At 37.6% G+C, this 17,529-nt stretch overlaps 1 protein-coding gene across 1 annotated transcript in view; it reads left to right on the top strand.

The window, feature by feature from the left end:
- The first annotated feature begins 1,386 nt into the window (after positions 1 to 1,386).
- The window catches only part of LOC145666348 (neuroendocrine convertase 1-like), a 351,242-nt gene continuing 335,099 nt past the window's right edge, over positions 1,387 to 17,529 (top strand). The window contains exon 1 of the mRNA XM_081733482.1: positions 1,387 to 1,577. The gene's annotated coding sequence lies outside the window, so the exon portion shown is untranslated. The remainder of the gene's footprint in view (positions 1,578 to 17,529) is intronic.

Raw genomic sequence — 17,529 nt, 5'->3', positions numbered from 1 at the left:
TAAGTTCAAGCGGAAACATGACAGCAGAAATTTTCTGAATGTTGCTATTTTCCCTGATAGCTTCTCACTTTAGCAGGTAGTGTATATTTAAAACGAGGGGGATCGTGCACTTTTGCGCCCCTCCTAAATCCGACCCTGATAGATAATGTTATTATTTAATTTTAATAACTGTATGTTAAAACTATTTTGTTTGTTACAAAATAAATACAATTTGATATATTATTTAAAAATATAGTCCACAGGATTCCAAGACAACATACGCGTCTTTGGGGTGGGAGACCTCGGTTCGATTCCCGGCGGGAGCTCATGTGGTTCGGATTCCATATTAATCAGAAGGTTCACGTCTCATATAACCTCGCTGCTGAACGGGACGTTAAACTAAAATCAAATCAAAGTAATCAAATGCATTTGAGTTTGTTTTTCTAGTCGCTACCATAATTTAGATTTTGGGGGAAATGTTATTCTGGCAACACTGTAATTTCTATGGATGGTAGGGGCCGCGGTGACTCGGTGGTAGAATGTTAAATTCTGGTGCATGGGGAGCTTGGTTCGATCCCAGGTCGCGCCATGTGACCTTTGTGGTGGACAAACACCATGTACGTGGGTTCCTCCCGTTTCGTCCCACGTTCTTCATATAACCATTTCATTCATTTATCATAAGCACGTCTACTTTAGCCTATCGACATAATCGCGGGACTTATAACTTAAAGATTTTATTTTTTTTATGGATGACAACACTGAAAATTTTTCAAGTTCAAATTTTCTGTTGTAGAGTAACATTACCTATGATTGTGCTAAGTTACATTTAATTACCTCCTTTCACTTATGGGGGGCGCGGTGGCTCAGTGGTAGAGCGTTCACCTCCGGTGCTTGGGGTCCCTGGTTCGATCCCAGCTCGCGCCGTGTGGACTTTGTGGTGGACAAACACCGTGCTCGTGGGTTTTCTCGGGGTTCTCCCGTTTCCTCCCACTTTCTTCATTCCACCATTTCACTCATCTCTCATCATCACCGTCTCCTTTAGCCTAACCGGCATAACCGTGGGACGTAAAACTTAAAGATTTCATTTCATTTTTTCCTTTCACTTATGAAAAAGAACCAAAAGAAAAGAAAAGTAAGTTTTGTATTATTTTAAGTATGTTCAAGCTGAAAAGTTAGGTTCGTGCTATGAAGAAAAACGGTACTACTACGTGTATTGCTGATTCCAATTTGTTTTGTTTTTCTTGAGCGATTCGAATATCCAGTTCTAACTCAATAAATGAGTTTTCCTGAAAGAATATTAATCCATATACATATATGTGAAGAAGGGAGAGGGGTAATGACATAGGTGGGGACACGGGTAGAGTAAAATGCACGACTGATAAAGCACTTGTGACAACACCTGTGATCACGTAAGTGCCATCTCTGTGTCAATCTGTTGAAGAGATAGCTCATCCTATTAAGAAAACACATCTCACATATTTCTTTTCAACCGAGCAGTTCGTGTAGTGAACACCTGTTAGCACTGGTAGCTCATGTGTAAACGTGTGTCTGTTTCGTGTTAAGTGAATTTGAATAGTATACACTTGAACGGAAATAAGGTAAAAAAAAAAATAATAATAATTATTATTAATGTAAGAAAAAGATCTAAATCAAGATAAATGCTGTCAAAATCTGTAAATATTTGCCTTTTTACACATCAATAACCTCAAATGGCTTTCATGTTATGTGCTATAATTATTGTATCTTAATTTGGGATTCATCAAGTATTTTGATTCTGAAGACCTTCGACCCAGAAACATAATTATAATATGCTATTGTTAAAGATCGGTAAGATTGTTTACAAATTCTTATTATATTTGATGATACGAGGTCTGATTATCCCAACCCCTAATTAGTTTTGCCTACGAGGCGATACAAGACGTGTCGTTCTATCGTCTCGTCTCATTTTGGAAATATATATGCAAAATACATGCCCAAGTTTCTCGTCAATTTCGTCTAGAAGATATTCGAAATCTTCCGCGTCACGACAGGTCCCCAGACTGTGTGATATAACATTTTAAGCGAAATATATCATTGGAATATATTGTATACCAGCGTTTCCAAACTGGTGTGCCGCGAGGAAATCGAAACAAAATTATTAATTCTATAGCAACCAAATTGCAAGACATAGGAAAAAATGTATATTTTTGTATTTCACATTATTATGAATTTCTACCATGGAAAAAAAATACTGCAATTGTAATATATTATACTACATCTATTACTGTGTAGCAGACAGTATATCGGCTCGTACAAATTTCCACGGTTAGATGCTATGTTACGCTTCAATTGAGAGTCATACTAACACCGAGAAATGGAAGCACTTGTACGGTACACGTCAAGTGGACGTTCGTAGAACACTCATTCGCACTTGAATTACGGAACAACACTTTGTTCAACACCAGTGTTTTGACTTCGACGCATCGCAAGCTGTGTGATTGCAAAAATATGTACCGGTTTTGGTTAAAACAGCAAAGTTAAAAGTACAAGACATTCGTTTGTTCGTTCGTTATTTAATGATCTTCGTTCTCAGTGAAAGGTTGAATACAGTTTTCGAAAAAGAAAGCGTATTTTTAAAAATTTGAGTCCTATATTTCATTGCAATTGTTTTCTATTTTAAAATTATAATAAAAAAATAGCATAATGAATTAGCATAGGGGAAAACCAGTGATCGAGCTTTCATTTCTGTGAGAAGGAGATCAGTAATTACAGAAAAAAATACCATGGTATTTTTTCAAATAATAATAATAATAATAATAATAATAATAATAATAATAATAATAATAATAATAATAATAATAATAATAATAATAATAATAACTATGAGTGTGCCGCGAGAATTCAAGTTACACCCGTAGTGTGCCGCAAGTTGAAAAAGGTTGGGAAACGCTGTTGTATACGGTAATGACTTGTGTATCTTTGAATGTTGTTAAATGCTTTCCATTGTGTTCCTGGAATCACTTTATCATTTTCTACTTTTTAAATCATGTAACATGAATTTGAGATCGAAGACTTGCGTGAACTAGTGCTGCTCGAGAAATGTCTCGTCTCGTCTCGAATTTAACAAAAGGTCTTCCTAATTTCGATACTCGACTCGTTTCGCAAAAAGACGAGAATAATTCTAGTATAGTGAGAAATACTATTGATTATTGTATCTTTCAGTCCCGGGTTTGATTCCCGATAAGAGAACATTAAACGCAATACAGTGATTCGAATTCCAATTTAAACAGTAGGTTCACGTCTCATATAGTCTTGGCCCTGGAAATGGATTTTAACTTCATCAAACAAACTAAATAATATATTTCAGCTATAACATTATCTGAGTGTCCTTCGTTCTGTGCAAAAGAAGTAGGTATCGCTTTTAGGAACATTGGGTCATTGTTAGATAAATTGCATTGCATAAAAGACACCATACACTGAGAAAAAAATGTAGGTGGCGTACTTAAAAAGATAGGTTACATGAGTAATTCCTGTAGTTTTTGGACTTAACGTACAGCAGATGTATAACTGAAAACGCATGTTTTATAATATTTTCTTTATAAGTGTTCCATCTATACGTACTTTCTGTATGAAACAATGTAGGCGGTCAGGATCTCACATACAAATGGACGTATATAACATATAGCTAACGAAGGTAACATAAGTATATGCATGTGATATACGGAAAACTGTTAGATGTCAGACATCCTGCAACTGCATGATGTAACATCTAAGGGCAGTGTCTATGTAGAATACGGATAACGTATGCTCCGTAGTTATTTCTATAGTAAGCAAGACGATACAGTATATTTGTACAATATACCGCTGTCCGGAGAACGGATCTTTCTCTGTGTACAATCTGGTAGTTAACTATGTATTTTTTAATACAAAAATAGACAGTATATATGTACATAAACGATCTACTCCAATAAAATAAAATCCATGAATTATTATTGGCAAAGAACACTTATCTTTTAGAGCCATTAATATGATTCCTCCAAGTCTTCCCCAAGATCACGGAGAAAACCTCAGATATCACAATAGTTGAGAAATTAGTTCAACATTGTGAAATGAAACTCACGGGGAGCTCGGTTTGCTCAGCTTACCTCTTGTGCGTGGGGTCCCTGGTTCGATCTCCGTATCAAGTTAGTTTGTGCCGGAAAACATTGTGTCCCTTAGTTTTCTTGGGGCACTTCAGGGTGTTTCAAAACAACACCGACAACGTTTGGGAGATGATTCCTGACACCAAGATACGACGAAAAATATAGACCAATCTGTGTGTACAAATGCTTCCTTTCGGAGTTATTGGAAGGTGTATAGCTCCAAAACTATTGGATCTACTGCAGTCGGGTCAAGACTTCACTTAGAAACTAATATGTCCAAAAATTCATGTTTCAGAATCCTAAGATACTCACGTAATAATTCCTATAGAGGCACTTTGGCTACTGGCATATAACTTGACATACTCATCAAGGGCGCTGATCCTGGGGAAGCCAGGGGGCCGGTCCCCCCAAAGCTCATGTGGACCCTCTAGTGTATTTATGAATATACAATAATTGGCATAATTTGAATGCAATTTGTCTTAACATCCTCATATGTATACCTTCTGCGTCTGAGTGCCCCCTTCAAATTTACAGAGAAATCGGCGCCCTAGGTACTCACCAACTACCTCTATAAAAGTTATTGCGAAAGTACCGCAAAATTGTGGAACATGCATATTTCTATAGGGCCCAAACTAGTTCCTAAATAGAGTTTTGACCCGACTACGGCAGGTCCCAAAGTATTGGAGCTAAGGACCTTTAAATTTCGTTTTTACATGTTTTCGGCAGCCTGTAACTCCGAAGGGAAGTATTTGTGTACCCAAGTTGGTCTATACTTTTCGTCTTATCTTAGTGTCACGAATCAACTCCCACACATTGTCGGTGTTGTTTTGAAACACCCTGTGTATATACAAAGATGAGATGTATACCAATTAAGTTAGATTTTATTAAGCTGTATAAAACGATATGCCTGAGTGTTAAAAAAGGACCATGTCTCGTTTTCGAGAAAATAGAGAAGCACTGCTTACTCTGCAAAACCGAAAAAAGTTATGTACGAGAACCATCCCACTTATCAGTGGCGCACCCACACGGGAAGTCCACCGGTCCGGACACCCTCCCAAAATTTCCTAACTCAATATACTTTTGTACATTTTCTGAATAAAACTATACTCGTTTAAATGATTGACGTACCATGTGAATTTGATCTTACATTTCTTCTATACTCTTTTCCTTATAAAAACGTCCCACGGTTACGCCGGTTAGGCTAAAGGGGACGGTGATGATGAGAAATTACTGAAATGGTGGAATGAAGAATGTGGAAGAAAAGAGGAGAACCCAGAGAACAGGGCTGGATTTAGCATTTTTGAGCCCCTAGGCCCAATAATTTTTTCCGCCCCCTAGTCTGGTTAAAGTTACTTTCCTGAAAACCTTTATTAAAAAATTATATCAGGCCTACATGTTAATTGCTTAAACATCACTCCACGATATAATTTTATCACTGCAAGTTTTTTGAGGAATTTACTTGGTTCTGGGCTTAACAAAATACTAGGGATGCGCACGAGACAAGATTTGTGGCTGTCTCGTCTCGAAAATTTGCTGTAAAAGTGATGTCTCGACTCGAAAAATGTATATTTCTCTATTGGAAGAGCCGTGTCTCGACTCGAATTTTGTCAGGAAAATCCTGTCTCGACTCGTCTTGTGCGAATCCCTACAAAATACCGTTAATGTATTAACAAAAGATTGGTGAACTTTACCAATAATTATTTGTTCCAATGAACTTCAAAATCAGAATGCTTTATTAGCCTGATTTTTTTAATCAATTCAAAAAATATGTTAAGTTATGGCTATTTATTTTTATTTCTAGATATTTTTATTTTTTTCTCTCTTCCGTGCGCCACCTGGGAGCTTGCGCCCATAGGCCCGGGCCTACCGGGGCTATTGGGAAATCCGGCCCTGCCCTAGAAAAGCCAGGAGCACGGTGTTTGTCCACCACAAAGTCCACACGACGCAAGCTGGGATCAAATCAGAGACCCGAAGCACCGGAGGACCTTATAAAAACAATCTATAGTTCTATCTTGTTTTCTGAAAATATAAATGGAAGTATTTTACAATTATTTATCATCTCTTCGTGTGCAGAATAATACCCATTAAGTGCTATATAGACGTAGTAGTTTGCAGTATTGAACCCACCTAAAACTTGGGGCCCTCCCAATAAAAATTTCTGGATGCACGCCTGCTATTTATGAAGATGAAGCTCACCCTAAAATATACTCTCATTATGCTCTGCATTTTAATACTTGACGGTCGAGAGTATATACATGTACTATAGTATGATAAATGAGGTATAGTGTAAAATTGCTATTAGATTTTAAATGTTAACTCGCTAAAGCTCGCTGGGGGCTCCGCCCCCAGGCCCCCGATCAGGCCTTTGCCATGAGGTGTCATGTTCTAGAAAACTATTCCTTCAGGAATTCACTTCCCTTTACAGCAGACACCTGTTACCAACACATACTTCAATTCAACCGGTATTATTCCTTCCATGTAACTTTGAAAAGCAAACACACAATTTATTAGAAAGAACTCTATTACTACTTCTACTCTGGCAATCATGTGCATGGCTTATTATGTACACTTTGCGCACACCTATACATGTTAGAGACAATAACAGAATTTATTTTCTCAAACATAAACAGTAGACACTGTCTTCCAATAGCCTACCTATTAAACCTTGCATTTTGCGAAAACACTCACTGTTTACAAATGTGATTTTTGCAACCTTTCAAATATTTATTCGTAGCATTTTTTAATATTATGTTTTGCAGTGTAATTTAGTACAATGTAATATAATAGTGTCCTTGTAGTTAATTGTACATATTACCTGCAGGAAAAGTAATTCATATCTGTGATATAAGGGTGGGAAAATATTTCAGTCTTCCTGCACATTTATTCTTGTATTTACAATGAAGACTACAATTCACTAGATAATTTACAAATATGAATATTGTTGGAGATTGTTTAAATTTTTTTCATAGCATTTGAGTGAACACTACTTTTGTACTATAATGTAGTACAGTGGATTATAATGGAAACCTTGGGCATAGTTGTACATATTACCTCAGCAAGATTTCTTGAAAAGTTTCATATATACTGCACAAATTCTTGCAGTCTCCCTGTATATTTATTCATGTATTTTCAATGAAGACTACAATTTGTAGGTGATTTACAAATATGATTATTGTTGGAGGCTTTTTAAACATTTGTTGGTATCATTTCAGAAAACACTATTTTGCACTGTATTATAGAAGAGTCCCTTATAAAAGAACCCTTCGGCATAGTAGTACATATTACCTGCAGCAAGACTTTTTGAAATATTTCAAATTTACTGGACAATTTCTTGCAGTCTACCTGTATCTCTCGTCTTGTATTTTTATGAAGACTAAATTTGTTCGTAATTTACAAATATGAATTTTGTTAAGGCTTTTTAAACATTAGTTCATAACATTTGATTGAACACAAGTTTTTGCACAGTAACGTAGTACACATTATTACAATGCTGTCCTTTGGTACAAAAGTAATTATTGGGCAGCAGGACTTGTTGAAATGATTATTTATACCGGACAATTACATACAGTCTTCCTGTATCTTTACTCTTATATTTTCAATGAAGACGTTTATTTACTAGGTAATTTAAAATATGAATATTATTGGAGGCTTTTAAAAAAATTGTTTATAGCAACTTAAACAACACCACTTTCTACACTGTAGTAAAACATTGTACTAGAATGGTGTCTTTCAAATTTCTTATTACAATCAAATAACAAGAGATCATTTCCTTAATCATCCTAAAAAACACATATATAACACGATTACTATTCCGATTTTAGAGGTGTAATTCCACGGACGCGGGCCCGCTACGTACCAGTATTATGTGAGCAGTAAGTAGGAAGTCCAAAATCTAAGGAATTGAGTAGTGTAGGGGAACGACGTGAGCCTACTGTGCAAAGGCCTGGGTTCGATCCATAACAAGTTTTTCTCTCACTTTTTCTTTCCTTGAAAGTTTATTTTTATAGCATAGGTGATTGAAAATAAGCTTGACTTTATTATATACGGCATTTCATTACAACCGGACCCGCAACTAAAACTATTAAATCGAAAGGGGCACTTTTCCACGTATCTTATATATTAAAATTATGTACGCTGCCGACGAGACAATTTTCAAAGGTGCCCATTTGTGTGTATGTGTGTGCGTGTATGAGCGTGTGTGCGCAGTTGCGTACGCAGGAATTTATTTCGGGAAGGGCCAAACTCAATATCAGTGTATTTTATATTGAAATTCCTAAACTTGTCCCAAATATTAGGCTAAATTTACTCAAAAGTTGGAAGTTTTGGTGGTGGTCCGGACCCCCAGGACCCACCCCCTGCGTACGTCCCTGTGTGTGTGTGTATTTCCCTAAAATTAATATTTTATACTTTCCATTTGTGGTATTCACTTGAAATTTGGTATACGCATGTATCTTAACGAGGAACATAAAAGGGGAGAGAGATATTTTGCAATCGTTTCCGGTTTGAAGCAGACACTGTTGTCGCGAGACAAAATGTATTGTTGTCTTGTATGGACACTATATCGTGAAAATGATGCCCAATGTTTCTTTCAGACTCTTTTTGGGAGACACTGCCTCTTCAGAGCGCCCCTGGCGAGATAAAATAATACGTTTATAATACAATAACAAATAGAATGTTATCAGGAGTGCCCCCGGGGTAATACTCCCCCCCCCCGAACATTGCTTCCGATAGAGACACTGGTGATGCTATATTTCCAAACCTACATATGTTTGATTTTAAATACTTCAGTATCGTCTCGAAACTTTACACGAACATACTGCCAAGTTTCGAGACCATCTCAACAGTTAGCGCATAAATATATCCTTTCCGTCTGTCTGTAATAACGAAAATATTTTGTTCACGCAATGCCAACAGAAACTATTTGGTAAAATGAAGCAACGTGATAAGAAAAAAATGCAAGATAAAACATGGTCTGCGGGGGATTCGAACCCAGACCTGCTACTCAGAAAGCAGACACTTTACCGCGGAGCTAACTTACTACGTTGAATTCTGTTTGTTCTATTCTACTCAATATACCAATTAAGAGGCCAAATGAAGGCAATTCAAAAATATGACAATTTTGAATTCAAGATGGCGACTTCTCCAATGATTTGTTTCTTCACTTAAACTGAACTACGTCCTTAATAACATAGCGAAACCTGGCTTACCTACCAAGAGCACAACTTACAATTTTCATGGTTACAAATATTTGAGACGCCAGTTTAAATCGAAGATGACGACTTTTCCAACATGTCGGATTTTTCCCCTCACATGAGCTGTACTCTACACACTTGAACGCAATTTCGTGATTCCACCATATCTACAAGCTGTGTAGAATTAAACGCCCCCTTATAACATTCCTAGCACTTTCTAACACCGAACACGACTATTTTTTTCAAGTTTAAGGGCGGATTCGCAAACTACGCATCAGAATAAACATCACCTCGAAATTTCAACATCCTAGATACAGCCATTAATAATTTCACATTTATTCGATTTGCGCCGCGAAACGAAAACGAATTTTAATGCTGTTTTTTCTATCATAAACTATGTTCCTAGCTTCACTGCTTGACAAAATATGACGTTTCTATGGTGTGCGGAACTACTCTAAAAACCAGCATTTCGAAACGACGAAAAATTTCGACACTTCATTTACATGGAAAATGTCGCCTTTTTCGTGATATCGGAATTTTCCCATTACTCACATCCCATGACGAACAAGTATGCAAAATTTGGTGTTTGTATGTTTTGTAGAAGTATTCAAACAATTAAGTGTGTTTCCGACTTTAGAGGTATATAATTCCACGGACGCGGGCCCGCTACGTACCAGTATTATGTGAGCAGTAAGTAGGAAGTCCAAAATCTAAGGAATTGAGTAGTGTAGGGGAACGACGTGAGCCTACTGTGCAAAGGCCTGGGTTCGATCCATAACAAGTTTTTCTCTCACTTTTTCTTTCCTTGAAAGTTTATTTTTATAGCATAGGTGATTGAAAATAAGCTTGACTTTATTATATACGGCATTTCATTACAACCGGACCCGCAACTAAAACTATTAAATCGAAAGGGGCACTTTTCCACGTATCTTATATATTAAAATTATGTACGCTGCCGACGAGACAATTTTCAAAGGTGCCCATTTGTGTGTATGTGTGTGCGTGTATGAGCGTGTGTGCGCAGTTGCGTACGCAGGAATTTATTTCGGGAAGGGCCAAACTCAATATCAGTGTATTTTATATTGAAATTCCTAAACTTGTCCCAAATATTAGGCTAAATTTACTCAAAAGTTGGAAGTTTTGGTGGTGGTCCGGACCCCCAGGACCCACCCCCTGCGTACGTCCCTGTGTGTGTGTGTATTTCCCTAAAATTAATATTTTATACTTTCCATTTGTGGTATTCACTTGAAATTTGGTATACGCATGTATCTTAACGAGGAACATAAAAGGGGAGAGAGATATTTTGCAATCGTTTCCGGTTTGAAGCAGACACTGTTGTCGCGAGACAAAATGTATTGTTGTCTTGTATGGACACTATATCGTGAAAATGATGCCCAATGTTTCTTTCAGACTCTTTTTGGGAGACACTGCCTCTTCAGAGCGCCCCTGGCGAGATAAAATAATACGTTTATAATACAATAACAAATAGAATGTTATCAGGAGTGCCCCCGGGGTAATACTCCCCCCCCCCGAACATTGCTTCCGATAGAGACACTGGTGATGCTATATTTCCAAACCTACATATGTTTGATTTTAAATACTTCAGTATCGTCTCGAAACTTTACACGAACATACTGCCAAGTTTCGAGACCATCTCAACAGTTAGCGCATAAATATATCCTTTCCGTCTGTCTGTAATAACGAAAATATTTTGTTCACGCAATGCCAACAGAAACTATTTGGTAAAATGAAGCAACGTGATAAGAAAAAATGCAAGATAAAACATGGTCTGCGGGGGATTCGAACCCAGACCTGCTACTCAGAAAGCAGACACTTTACCGCGGAGCTAACTTACTACGTTGAATTCTGTTTGTTCTATTCTACTCAATATACCAATTAAGAGGCCAAATGAAGGCAATTCAAAAATATGACAATTTTGAATTCAAGATGGCGACTTCTCCAATGATTTGTTTCTTCACTTAAACTGAACTACGTCCTTAATAACATAGCGAAACCTGGCTTACCTACCAAGAGCACAACTTACAATTTTCATGGTTACAAATATTTGAGACGCCAGTTTAAATCGAAGATGACGACTTTTCCAACATGTCGGATTTTTCCCCTCACATGAGCTGTACTCTACACACTTGAACGCAATTTCGTGATTCCACCATATCTACAAGCTGTGTAGAATTAAACGCCCCCTTATAACATTCCTAGCACTTTCTAACACCGAACACGACTATTTTTTTCAAGTTTAAGGGCGGATTCGCAAACTACGCATCAGAATAAACATCACCTCGAAATTTCAACATCCTAGATACAGCCATTAATAATTTCACATTTATTCGATTTGCGCCGCGAAACGAAAACGAATTTTAATGCTGTTTTTTCTATCATAAACTATGTTCCTAGCTTTACTGCTTGACAAAATATGACGTTTCTATGGTGTGCGGAACTACTCTAAAAACCAGCATTTCGAAACGACGAAAAATTTCGACACTTCATTTACATGGAAAATGTCGCCTTTTTCGTGATATCGGAATTTTCCCATTACTCACATCCCATGACGAACAAGTATGCAAAATTTGGTGTTTGTATGTTTTGTAGAAGTATGCAAACAATTAAGTGTGTTTCCGACTTTAGAGGTATATAATTCCACGGACGCGGGCCCGCTACGTACCAGTATTATGTGAGCAGTAAGTAGGAAGTCCAAAATCTAAGGAATTGAGTAGTGTAGGGGAACGACGTGAGCCTACTGTGCAAAAGACCTGGGTTCGATCCCCAACAAGTTTTTCTCTCACTTTTTCTTTCCTTGAAAGTTTATTTTTATAGCATAGGTGATTGAAAATAAGCTTGACTTTATTATATACGGCATTTCATTACAACCGGACCCGCAACTAAAACTATTAAATCGAAAGGGGCACTTTTCCACGTATCTTATATATTAAAATTATGTACGCTGCCGACGAGACAATTTTCAAAGGTACCCATTTGTGTGTATGTGTGTGCGTGTATGAGCGTGTTTGCGCAGTTGCGTACGCAGGAATTTATTTCGGGAAGGGCCAAACTCAATATCAGTGTATTTTATATTGAAATTCCAAAACTTGTCCCCAAAATTAGGCTAAATTTACTCAAAAGTTGGAAGTTTTGGTGGTGGTCCGGACCCCCAGGACCCACCCCCTGCGTACGTACCTGTGTGTGTGTGTATTTCCCTAAAATTAATATTTTATACTTTCCATTTGTGGTATTCACTTGAAATTTGGTATACGCATGTATCTTAACGAGGAACATAAAAGGGGAGAGAGATATTTTGCAATCGTTTCCGGTTTGAAGCAGACACTGTTGTCGCGAGACAAAATGTATTGTTGTCTTGTATGGACACTATATCGTGAAACTGATGCCCAATGTTTCTTTCAGACTCTTTTTGGGAGACACTGCCTCTTCAGAGCGCCCCTGGCGAGATCAAAATAATACGTTTATAATACAATAACAAATAGAATGTTATCAGCAGTGCCCCCGGGGTAATACTCCCCCCCCCGAACATTGCTTCCGATAGAGACACTGGTGATGCTCCATTTCCAAAGCTACATATGTTTGATTTTAAATACTTCAGTATCGTCTCGAAACTTTACACGAACATACTGCCTAGTTTCGAGACCATCTCAACAGTTAGCGTATAAATATATCCTTTCTGTCTGTCTGTAATAACGAAAATATTTTGTTCACGCAATGCCAACAGAAACTATTTGGTAAAATGAAGCAACGTGATAAGAAAAAAATGCAAGATAAAACATGGTCTGCGGGAGATTCGAACCCAGACCTGCTACTCAGAAAGCAGTCACTTTACCGCGGAGCTAACTTACTACGTTGAATTCTGTTTGTTCTATTCTACTCAATATACCACATAAGAGGCCAAATGAAGGCAATTCAAAAATATGACAATTTTGAATTCAAGATGGCGACTTCTCCAATGATTTGTTTCTTCACTTAAACTGAACTACGTCCTTAATAACATAGCGAAACCTGGCTTACCTACCAAGAGCACAACTTACAATTTTCATGGTTACAAATTTTTGAGACGCCATTTTAAATCGAAGATGACGACTTTTCCAACATGTCGGATTTTTCCCCTCACATGAGCTGTACTCTACACACTTGAACGCAATTTCGTGATTCCACCATATCTACAAGCTGTGTAGAATTAAACGCCCCCTTATAACATTCCTAGCACTTTCTAACACCGAACACGACTATTTTTTTCAAGTTTAAGGGCGGATTCGCAAACTACGCATCAGAATAAACATCACCTCGAAATTTCAACATCCTAGATACAGCCATTAATAATTTCACATTTTTTCGATTTGCGCCGCGAAACGAAAACGAATTTTAATGCTGTTTTTTCTGTCATAAACTATGATCCTAGCTTCACTGCTTGACAAAATATGACGTTTCTATGGTGTGCGGAACTACTCTAAAAACCAGCATTTCGAAACGACGAAAAATTTCGACACTTCATTTACATGGAAAATGTCGCCTTTTTCGTGATATCGGAATTTTCCCATTACTCACATCCCATGACGAACAAGTATGCAAAATTTGGTGTTTGTATGTTTTGTGGAAGTATGCAAACAATTAAGTGTGTTTCCGACTTTAGAGGTATATAATTCCACGGACGCGGGCCCGCTACGTACTAGTATTATGTGAGCAGTAAGTAGGAAGTCCAAAATCTAAGGAATTGAGTAGTGTAGGGGAACGACGTGAGCCTACTGTGCAAAAGACCTGGGTTCGATCCCCAACAAGTTTTTCTCTCACTTTTTCTTTCCTTGAAAGTTTATTTTTATAGCATAGGTGATTGAAAATAAGCTTGACTTTATTATATACGGCATTTCATTACAACCGGACCCGCAACTAAAACTATTAAATCGAAAGGGGCACTTTTCCACGTATCTTATATATTAAAATTATGTACGCTGCCGACGAGACAATTTTCAAAGGTGCCCATTTGTGTGTATGTGTGTGCGTGTATGAGCGTGTGTGCGCAGTTGCGTACGCAGGAATTTATTTCGGGAAGGGCCAAACTCAATATCAGTGTATTTTATATTGAAATTCCTAAACTTGTCCCCAAAATTAGGCTAAATTTACTCAAAAGTTGGAATTTTGGCGGTGGTCCGGACCCCCAGGACCCACCCCCTGGGTACGTACCTGTGTGTGTGTGTATTTCCCTAAAATTAATATTTTATACTTTCCATTTGTGGTATTCACTTGAAATTTGGTATACGCATGTATCTTAACGAGGAACATAAAAGAGGAGAGAGATATTATGCAATCGTTTCCGGTTTGAAGCAGACACTGTTGTCGCGAGACAAAATGTATTGTTGTCTTGTATGGACACTATATCGTGAAAATGATGCCCAATGTTTCTTTCAGACTCTTTTTGGGAGACACTGCCTCTTCAGAGCGCCCCTGGCGAGATCAAAATAATACTTTTATAATACAATAACAAATAGAATGTTATCAGCAGTGCCCCCGGGGTAATACTCCCCCCCCGAACATTGCTTCCGATAGAGACACTGGTGATGCTCCATTTCCAAAGCTACATATGTTTGATTTTAAATACTTCAGTATCGTCTCGAAACTTTACACGAACATACTGCCTAGTTTCGAGACCATCTCAACAGTTAGCGTATAAATATATCCTTTCTGTCTGTCTGTAATAACGAAAATATTTTGTTCACGCAATGCCAACAGAAACTATTTGGTAAAATGAAGCAACGTGATAAGAAAAAAATGCAAGATAAAACATGGTCTGCGGGGGATTCGAACCCAGACCTGCTACTCAGAAAGCAGTCACTTTACCGCGGAGCTAACTTACTACGTTGAATTCTGTTTGTTCTATTCTACTTAAAATACCACATAAGAGGCCAAATGAAGGCAATTCAAAAATATGACAATTTTGAATTCAAGATGGCGACTTCTCCAATGATTTGTTTCTTCACTTAAACTGAACTACGTCCTTAATAACATAGCGAAACCTGGCTTACCTACCAAGAGCACAACTTACAATTTTCATGGTTACAAATTTTTGAGACGCCATTTTAAATCGAAGATGACGACTTTTCCAACATGTCGGATTTTTCCCCTCACATGAGCTGTACTCTACACACTTGAACGCAATTTCGTGATTCCACCATATCTACAAGCTGTGTAGAATTAAACGCCCCCTTATAACATTCCTAGCACTTTCTAACACCGAACACGACTATTTTTTTCAAGTTTAAGGGCGGATTCGCAAACTACGCATCAGAATAAACATCACCTCGGAATTTCAACATCCTAGATACAGCCATTAATAATTTCACATTTATGCGATTTGCGCCGCGAAACGAAAACGAATTATAATGCTGTTTTTTCTATCATAAACTATGTTCCTAGCTTCACTGCTTGACAAAATATGACGTTTCTATGGTGTGCGGAACTACTCTAAAAACCAGCATTTCGAAACGACGAAAAATTTCGACACTTCATTTACATGGAAAATGTCGCCTTTTTCGTGATATCGGAATTTTCCCATTACTCACATCCCATGACGAACAAGTATGCAAAATTTGGTGTTTGTATGTTTTGTGGAAGTATGCAAACAATTAAGTGTGTTTCCGACTTTAGAGGTATATAATTTCTGCTTAACAGTAATAGTCGAGTGTTCAAATATACAGATATATATAATACTTGATAGATCACATCGAATTTTTTTTTTTTTTTGAAAAAAAGAGTAAATTTTCATGTGTAGTTTTTGAAATAATGGAGAAAAAGCGAAGTTTTGTGGCACTGCCAATAATAACTAACAACTTTATTTTTCCCGAAGCAATTGCTATTTGTGTATGTACGACTGTATATGTAACAAAATAAATTTTATTTGTGCTTTCTTAATAGTGACATTCAGGCGCACCAGAAGTTTTCATTGGAAGGTTTCCAAGCTTCGGGGGAGGGGCAGGCACGAAACCAGCGACAGAGTTTTAGAGGGGCCATGAATATGTTACGGAGGCCAAGTCATCAAAAATTCTCTTACATATGACTAATTTGTGTTTTTTGTATTGAGGTTTGTAGGGAACACAAAAAATTTAGGGGGGGCATCCTCCCCTAGCCATCCTCTAGTTCGGGCCTGGGGAGGGGTCCAATGCTACAAGTCACTACATCTATACATGGGCACTGATTTCTCTGTAAATTGGGGGGAGCCCACTCAGACGCAGAAGGTATACATATGAGGATGTTAAGAGAAATTGCATTCAAATTATGCCAAATATTGTATATTCATAAATACACTAGGGGGCCCCACATGAGCTTTGGGGGCCTGGGTCCCCCGCCCCCCAGGATCGGCGGCCTTACATCTATAGAGTATTGAACGGTTATTGTTCTGTACCCGAAAAGACGATAAATAATTGTAAAATATTTTAACGTGTATTTTCATTTTAAAAAATGATAGAGCCAAATGTTTTTTAATGAGAAACAATAGAGATGGAGTGTAAGATAAAATGTTCATAATACATCAGTCATTTCTCTGTTAAACTAGTGAAGTTTTATTGAGAATGTGTACAAATCTATGTTGAGTTAGAAACTTATGGAAGTTCGGACAAAGGGATGCGCACGAGACGAGTCGAGACAGGATTTTCCTGACAAAATTCGAGTCGAGACACTGCTCTTCTAATAGAAATATATATATATTTTTCGAGTCGAGACATCACTTTTACGGCACATTTTCGAGTTGAGACAGCCATAAATCTTGTCTCGTACGTATCCGGACTTGGTGGAACTCTTCCGTCGGTGCGTCTCTGGTGGCATGGATACTCTTTACGTATATATTACTTGTAAGCACTATACATTTGTCATTCTCCCATTTCGGTGTCCAGAATATTCTATTAAAACGGGTCGAAAGAGGTTCTATAATGTATTGTACGAGAAATTGTGGTATTAAAAGTACAGTAAAATCCCTCATAAGAAACTTCTGCAGGGCTTAAGGCGAGTAGAAACGATTTTAAGTTACGAGATGTGTGGCCAGCACATTGCAACTCGTACCCCGCCCCCGCGTTATTCACTGGCTTTATTTTATAGAGCCCACTCCTTTGCAGCAAACCTGCTAGACCCTTCATAGTTCGCTAACACGGTTGACATAGTTGTAAATTGGTATTTTAAACACAATGTTAAAAAAAAATAATATAAAATCTTTAAAATCATGCTTC

This window comes from Thermobia domestica, chromosome 12 (genome assembly GCF_964235325.1).
Source record: "Thermobia domestica chromosome 12, izTheDome1.hap1.1, whole genome shotgun sequence".
Classification (NCBI taxonomy): Eukaryota; Metazoa; Arthropoda; class Insecta; order Zygentoma; family Lepismatidae; genus Thermobia; species Thermobia domestica.
The sequence above is the reverse complement of the archived record's forward strand: the minus strand, read 5'-3'. Positions and strand labels throughout refer to the sequence as shown.